Genomic DNA, 8,554 nt, shown 5'->3' with positions numbered 1-8,554 from the left:
TCTCCTTCACCCAGACATTTTGGGCTATGCTGGTCTCTCACCCTCCCTGTGTCCCCCAGTACCTTTGCTCTGGGCGCATCTAATTGAAAGCGATCTTGGGGCTAAGAGAGTTCCGTTTCTTCTCTAATCCCTCTACTGGGGGAGGCTCACATGGTCTCAATTACCCCCACCCCACCCCAGAACACTGGGTCCCCTCTCTCTGCTCCCTCTTTCTATCCGTCTCACTGGCCTGCTCCTCTGCCAATGCACCGGCCCGGGCCCTTTTTCAGCAGTTTATGTTATTAAGCACACACTGCTGAGTTCCTGTCCTTCACAGGGGCCTGGAGATGTTATCTCCCCTGCCGCCGTATACAGTTACCCCCAAAATATTCCATAAATTAGATTGGGATTGGCAATTCGGAATATAGAGGTGGAGGCTGAGGTGGTCAGAGATTGGCTATGGATGGCAGGGTGTAGGGGTGTGGGTAGGAGGGGGTCAGCACAGCACACTGTAAGTAATAGCACAGGAGAATCACCATGTGTTTACACTGGCTGGGGAAGCACTGGGAGGTATGTCACTGGCAAAGTGAAGGTGAACAGAAGAAGTGGAGGGTGCTTAAGGGCTTTGGGATAAGGAGGAGAGGAGACCCAAATCCAGTTCCTATTTGGATAGAGATTCTTTTGGAGGTGGAGCTGAATATCTAGTCTGAAAAGAATTAGACCGGGCATTTATTGGGCTTGGGCGATTGTGTGCGATGATATGCGTGCATCCCCCTCCTGTAATTAAACAAGGCTGTATTTGGACAAGTGACTTTTTGAATCTTCAAGACCTCTTGTCAATCCCCAGAGCATGAAGAAAGGTCCTGTGCCAGGACATCCGTGGCCAATCAGATTAGGGGGGAACCTGTGAGGTCTTCAAACAACGCTTTCTCAGAAGATCTGCAATAATACAATCAAGCACTTCAAAAGACCATTATGGGTTCTAAGTGAAGTGGTTAATACCCATTAACAATCGCAAATTCATTACAAAAGTCCACTAATTGAAAAAGTTCAAGACAATTTTTACAATTATATGCACTCCACTGAAAGGTTTTCTGAAGGAATCTCTAATCGATACACATTTATTAACCATTAAATTTTATAAATATGCATGTTTGTCCTTTAATTTCTTCCTCTCAGTCTATAGGCCACAGCTTAAAACAATACAAAGAGAAATCCTGCAGCAATCCCTTTTCATAGCCAACTACTTTACTAACCTGAGCTGAGAAGAATTATAGGTTTGAGGCAAATATTAAGAGAAAAAGACAAAGAAAGCCTGCTTTCTTTTTGTTCAGGTAGAAGTGGGCGGACATTCAGCCAAGCTAAGTAAAGTTTAAGCAAGCATTAGCAGGAAGACGGAAATTGGGGCATTGGGTGTGGGTCAAGGGTTCAGCCTTAACGTTGGGGAGCTGACTGATCTGAATACTTTAGTTTGCTAATTACCACATTCATTCACAGCTAGAAATCTGTAAGTGTATCCTGAAACTTTGTTGGAGAGGTATGAGAATGGAAAAAACATCACTGAACAGAAGTGACTAAACCACTCCAGCCTGCACATCAGTTTTATGAAGGAAAACACTCTAACTGACAAGTTTTCCGACAATTTAGAAAGCCACCATTAAGCAAACACAGTAGCTCCAGCAACAGTGGTCTACTGAGGTCATACTGAGAGTGAAATAAAAGCTTCAGCATCCAAAGAAGTTATGGAAAATGTTTCTAAAGGATTTTTGCATCACAGCAGCTTTGCTTTTAAGTTGCGTTTTTAATTGCTTGAAATGTCTCTAACAAAGATTTTGAAAAATTGCATGAGGTTAGCATAATGCTATAAAAACTATATAGCAGCTCAGGCCAATCCAATAGATTTATTCTGGTAAGTGTAACAATAATCGACTTCTCACTGTTGATTTACCATTTTTTAAGTGTCTCTAAGCCATAGGCTATTGGCTAGCAGACATGTTTGGCAATATATAGCCAAATACAGCAGCAAACGGCTTAGGTTGCATTTAAAAATTTGTCAGACCAAATTTGTTCCTTTGCGCTCTTGCACAACTTTTTTTTTTTTTACCAAGGACAGTCTGTTCCTGATTTTAGCATAATGCATATAAAACGCATAATGCTAAACAAGAGTGTTGCACTGGAGTCAAAATGGAGCCCCCGATGATAGGGCACCAATTCCTGATACAGAGATGCCGAAGCTGCCTGTGTTTGTCTGTCGTACACTCTGGAACATGTGGTTTCAGTTACAGAATGTTTTACTGCTCAACAATGTTTCTGCCTTGGAGCTCAGCACACTGCATAAAGGCTACTTTGTCCCCTGATGCCCACACGGGAAGAGCCTGCCTCTGCACACACGCGCACACGCACGCACATTTTGGTAATGATGACATCAAGCCCATTGAGCGTTAAATGTGCACTGGCATACTGTAGCCCCCTTTTAACTGCAAAAACAAAAAGTGAAAATTAATATTGTACCCGCTGTCCACTTCCACTTTGTGTTTTTATGCCTGCTTGCACGTCATCTACCCACCGCAGCACCAGTGCTTGCTGCAAGAGTACGTAGCATGACAAAATTCCAGGCCTGGATAAAAGCAAAAGCAGACATGCCAGCATGGCATGTGTGCAGTGCTAAAACCAATAAAGATCAGACATACTGAGCAGCACATTTAATAAAAATAACAAGGGGGATTACACATGTGTGAATGAGTAAAACTTTAGATTGTCGATGAATTGTAACATTTAGGATCTCATCAGCTTGCAAGCCCGTTTTGAAAAGTGTACAAAGTCAGAAGGTGAAAAGTGAACACATTTAACGTCACTAACACGACATCACACCTGCAGCTCTTTTTATTCACAGTGATCTTTTACAACAAGAAAATGTGATCTCATGGTTCTATTTGAAGGAGGTGATTAGCACACCCAGGAGTGTAAAGTGAAAGGCCATGGGCGAGTTGGAGGATGTCTGGCATGAAGTCAGTGCGGCTGTCACTTGGCACCCTTAAATCATGTTCTTCAAAACCAAAGTGGTGCTAAACACTGGTCATATGTATTGTTAGAGCTTGTGCTGAGGGGCCACTTAACGGCTTCCACCCTTTGCAATGTTTAAACTCCATTTCCCAGCAGTGAACCTGCACAGGCCAACAACTCCTTACTAATACCAGGGTGGCACAGAGCAACACTTAATAAATAACATTACATTTCTTTGTTGCTGTGTGTGTGTGTGTGCGCGCATGTGTGTGTGTGTGTGTGTGTGTGTGTGTGTGTGTGTGTGTGTGCGTGCGTGCGTGCGTGTGTGTGTGTGTGTGTGTGTGTGTGTGGGTGGGTGGGTTTTCTAAATTTTACAGTTTTTGCTGAAATGTAGACATCAGATGTCACATTATTCACACACTTTTACTACACTAGGAGATTAACAACTGATTGAAATATAGAAGTATTTTTGCAAGTGTGGTTATAAAAACTGCTGCTTGTACAAGATGAAATGATAGCATCTGAATGATTTCATTTGAAGTTGGTTGAACTTGAAAGCTCCATGTGTGTCCCAAATGACAACTGTCATTGTGCAATAAACCCTCTCACACACAAAATGTTCTGCCCACACCTTGGACAAAATAGACCTGTAGCTTTCTAACCCTTGACAGGTGGTCATGAGGAGTAGGAAAAAGTAAAACATATGATTACAACAAAAAGGGCAAAACAGAACTGCTCAACAGTACTGTTTCTGACAGGGATAAGACATGATCTATTGTTAAAATGGATCTAACAACTTGGTGGATTCTAGCAGGTAATCCAACAGTGTAAATTAAATCTAGTGATATAATCTAAATTTACTGGAGTTACAGTTAAAAGTATTATGTCCTCGGGTAAAAACTCCAAAGGTGCCTAGGAGTAAGTTTAGAGATTTAAAAATCAGCCCTTGTAAATTTGGTTTTTTATTTAATCACAGACTCACATGACCTAAAAAAAAAAGAAGAAGAAGAAGAAGAAGAAGAAGCTGCAGTTCTGACATCATTCATGTGCTCCACTGCAGTGCAGTCTCTGTTTAGTCTGTTACATCTAAGTTTGAATTTATGGAGAAACTCTTATTCTACACAGTAATGGAGGAAATAATATGACACAGCAATCTGTCGCCATCTTGTGGCAAAAGAAAATATACTTCTAAAAGGATCAATGGACTGAAATTCAAGCTCCAATGTGCATTTTTTTTCTATTATTATTTTTATTTTGTGAGAAAAAGACACACAAACTACATAACTTATTTTGCACGATAGATCCTTTGTTAAAATATTAACAAGAACAAAATCACAGTTTTATGTGCCATTGTTTTGTTTTATGCCTCTATTTGCAAAGCTCCAGGAGAGCCATGAAACAAAATGATGACCTTGTATCTTGAGCTAATATTACCTCTCCCAGTTCTATAATATATATAAAAGGTTCAATATTGAAAAAGAATTTGCTTTTGCTGGGAAGTAAACAAGCTTACACAGCAATCAGTGAATACAAAGAAAATAATGTAATTAAAAAAAAAAAAAAAAAAAAAGCAGTGATAGGCATCATAGTATTAAACTGCATGCTGTGTCTTTAGTCTGCCCTGTGCACTTACTCGCTTTAAAAACAACTCAAATATACTAATGCTGCCAAAAACTAATAACCAATATGATCCATCTTTCTTTCAGCATAAATTGCAATTTGTATATATCATAAATATTTCAAGCCCTTTGCCCAAAAGCATAAAATCAGTTGATGAATTAAATTAAAGATTTTCTAGAAAATATTACTTACAATGTGTCAACGACCAAGGTGAAAGCTTGAGGCCTAATGATGTAAGTCAGATGATTTCTGATGGAAGAGCTGTGAAAAATAGGATTGCTTATTTAACTGTTATGTTTCATTTTGTTGTTTTTTTTCCCCCTGTGTCGCTAATGATAATTAACATGCAAATGAACCCTTGGAGCAAAACAGGGGCGTTGCGGGTCTCTGTTAATAATTACTGTGTAACATTATGGTTATAAATGAGATCTCCTCTCAAAGAAGACAAGACAGTAACTGGGGTTTTGACGAAATAACCTGTAAATTAGATAAAATAACACCGAAGAGAAGGAATAATAATTATTTAATGTGTCTCTTCCCAACGTAGGGTGGCACTGAACAAGAACACGAATTTAGAATTTATAAAGACTTTTCTTCTACATGGTGCGCTTGCGTTGTCGCAAGATTGTCTTTAAAAAAAAAAAACTATGATATTGTACCATACTGTATCTTCTATCTCTAATAATCTTTGAAATCATTTTCTCTTTAACAGTCTCTTGTGTATTATTAAGAACACAAAGCACTCCAAATAGCACAAAACCTCCACAAAGGCAGCTCGCTCTCTGGACAGTATTTATTTTGAAGGGAATAATATTAGATTTATTATATTAAAACATATTTAATTCGTTTGTAGTGCAGTAAAAGCACGTGCAAAGTGCAGCCTTTTGTTGTTTGCCTTACTGAAACTACGATTCGTCGCTATACTCGACGATGACGACGACGACTATGAAAATTCTCGAAGCGGAATTTTATTGTCGACGGTTCATATAGTAAAACCACCTAAATGATTTTTGTAGCTGCAATACACCACAGGAAGCCATGGGGGCAGTATCGCCTACTGCAGTGCACGAGCATTTCAAACACTGCACCGTGGAGCTGTGACGTCAGCTTGTTATTTTGTTTTGTTCTGTTTTACTGGTATTAAGCAAAGGAGTATAGATTAGTTTGAGCTCATGCACTTTTCAAACAGCTGAAGTAATGACAGAGAGCATCTTTAGCATGGTATCTGCTGAAAACATCTCTAAGATAAGAGCAAACGTCACATTCTGAGCATGCCCACTGCAATCGTGAATTCATGAACTCAATCACCTGTAAACGTTGTTAACTTGTTATTTTGAACTGGAAATAAAATTGTAAAAATGTATTTGATTTGAAGCTTTATTTCAACTTGTAGATAGAAGCCATTTTTAGTTTCCTATGTCCACATTATTTTTTGTTGTTGAAATATTTTGTCGTTGGCTAATCGACAAATCAAAGACAAATTAGGATTGGTCGACTATCAAAGTAATCATTAGTTGCAACCCTAGTAAAAACACTTTTTTTTTTTATTGACATTTTAGAATCACTATACAATACCATCAACTTCAGCTATCTTTCAGTACATATATTTTTTTATTTTTTTCTATATTTAAACAACTAAAATATCCATACAATAAGAATGAAAGAAGAAGAAGCAAAGAAAAAGAAGCAAAACAACAAACAACAAACAACATAAATAAAAAATACATAAGGAAAAAGAAAAAGGAAAGAAAAATAAAATAAATAAATAAATATAAAAACACATTTTAATATACTTGACATAATTTTGAGTGTGTTGCCATTTCATGTTTTAGTAAGTTATATGTTTAGCAATAAATATCAAGTGAAAAAAAATCACATGTTTATTTTAATTTTAGGAGCACTGCACATGTATTCAATCTGGTATGTGTTTAAAAAGTTATAACCTGTTACTGTACTGCACATAACAAATTCATAATTAAAAATGTGATTTTGAATCCTTATATGCCTGCATGTTGTCAACAAGAAACACAGTTTTAAATAACTCTATATATCATTATTATCACTTTGGTCTTCACATTAATCTATTGCCTTTAAAGAAGAGATTAATAATAAACAATATACACCTACTGTGTAAGAACCATAGCTTCTGAGTTATAAGGCTTTTTGTCCATTTTCAGTTGACCTTCACATAATGGATTGTTAGCATGAACTCATGCAACACCACTACAAAGTTTTATCAGAACTGAAAACTTGTCAAGCTATTACATTTGAGGACAGAATGGCACCACACATAAAAACTACAATACCATAGCCTCATTGGCAGGAGTAATAAAAAGCCAAAGTAAGTTCATTATAATTATCTTTTAAATCTGAATATAATTTCACAAAATATCACTGTCATACTGAGATCAGAAGTTACAAAATGTAAGCAACCACTCCAATAACAGACTTATGGGGGGAAAAAAACTCAAGACTATTTTCTTCTTTTCTAAAACCTCACCACAATGAGCTCCATACTGCACAAAGTAAAATCGGTACAAAATGCTAAGATTGCTGCCTTCAGTCATATGTTAAAGTCGAAAGGTTATTAGACTGTGTAGGAGGAAGGTTATAAAGATGCCCAGACACACAGATCTGAAATGATTCACACTCTCTACTGCCACAAATCCTCAGATACAAAATGCGACCCTTCATTAACTTTGTCATTTATTGCTGTGGTATCATAACGCTTACAGGTTCTGTCAGTATATTGGCAGTAACTACTCCTAATCACACAGAATACAGAACTTTCAGGATTCAATATTCTAATGTTTGACTGTAAATGTAAAAAAAAGTTGTTTACAGCAAGATTATTAACTATTATGTAACTACTGATGGACAGTGACGTTATTATTAATACCATGTGTTTTTCACGTAGCTTGTAGCATACTGGGTACTTTTATCTAATGTAATGTGTTCACTTATTTGTCCTCTAGATGGCATTATTACAGCACAAATGGCAACATGTTGACCTCTGGCATTTTAGTGCAGTCAAGAGGTATTTATATGATTTAACACACACATTTCTGTCTTTAATGCGCAAAAATGATTATGACAAAGTTTGCCTGATTAATATACATTTTTATACATTAAAGACTGCATGAAAACACAAATACATATTAGCTTAACCAGAGCATTTAGCAGCACCACTGATTACAGCTTTACTTCACAACCTTTTTGTTGTTTGTTTATTTCAAATAAAAAAGACAAAAAGACAAGCCCACAACCCAACTCCCTCTATTGCACACAGAAAATTAGTGTTTGTTTGGTAAGTTTTCCTTTTTACTTTTCTTGTTGGTCTCTTTAACAACTGTGTTTACGCATGAGGGATTATGTGTGATTATATTTACACGTATATACGAATTCATGTGGTTTTTTTCTCACCTTTGTGTCAGTGAGTGCATAAAATACAAACTTTTGCTTAATGTGCATTTTAAGAATAGCTAATCGCTTAGCTTAACATTAAGATAAGCTAATTTTCATTTAACAACCCAAGCTTGCTCACACACGCACATCCTTACCAAATAATAGAAATTATTTACTCCATGTCGCCATAATAAGTGATTAATCAGCACTTATACATACTGCTCTGTTCTAGATATCTCCAGTCCGGTTAAAAAAATAAAAAAATAAATAAGAAGGCCATTAACAATAACTTTCATACCTCTGACCAGGAATGGGATGCCAGGTGAGACGCTAGTCAGCCTAAATCCTGGAAGACAACAGTCCTGGGCCAGTCTTGGAAGCTGGGAGTCGGTCCGCCAGGACCTCCGCTCCTGGCCGCCGTCCGACTTACATTGCACACGACCCCTACGGTGCCTCCTGCAGGTGGTGGGCCTGCAGGAAGATGGGCCCATGTCCCTTTTTCGGGCTGTGCCCGGCCGGGCCCCGTGGACTAAGGCCCGGCCACCAG

The sequence above is a fragment of the Simochromis diagramma genome, unplaced genomic scaffold, assembly GCF_900408965.1.
Source record: "Simochromis diagramma unplaced genomic scaffold, fSimDia1.1 OVJJ01000387.1, whole genome shotgun sequence".
NCBI classification, from domain to species: Eukaryota; Metazoa; Chordata; class Actinopteri; order Cichliformes; family Cichlidae; genus Simochromis; species Simochromis diagramma.
The sequence above is the reverse complement of the archived record's forward strand: the minus strand, read 5'-3'. Positions refer to the sequence as shown.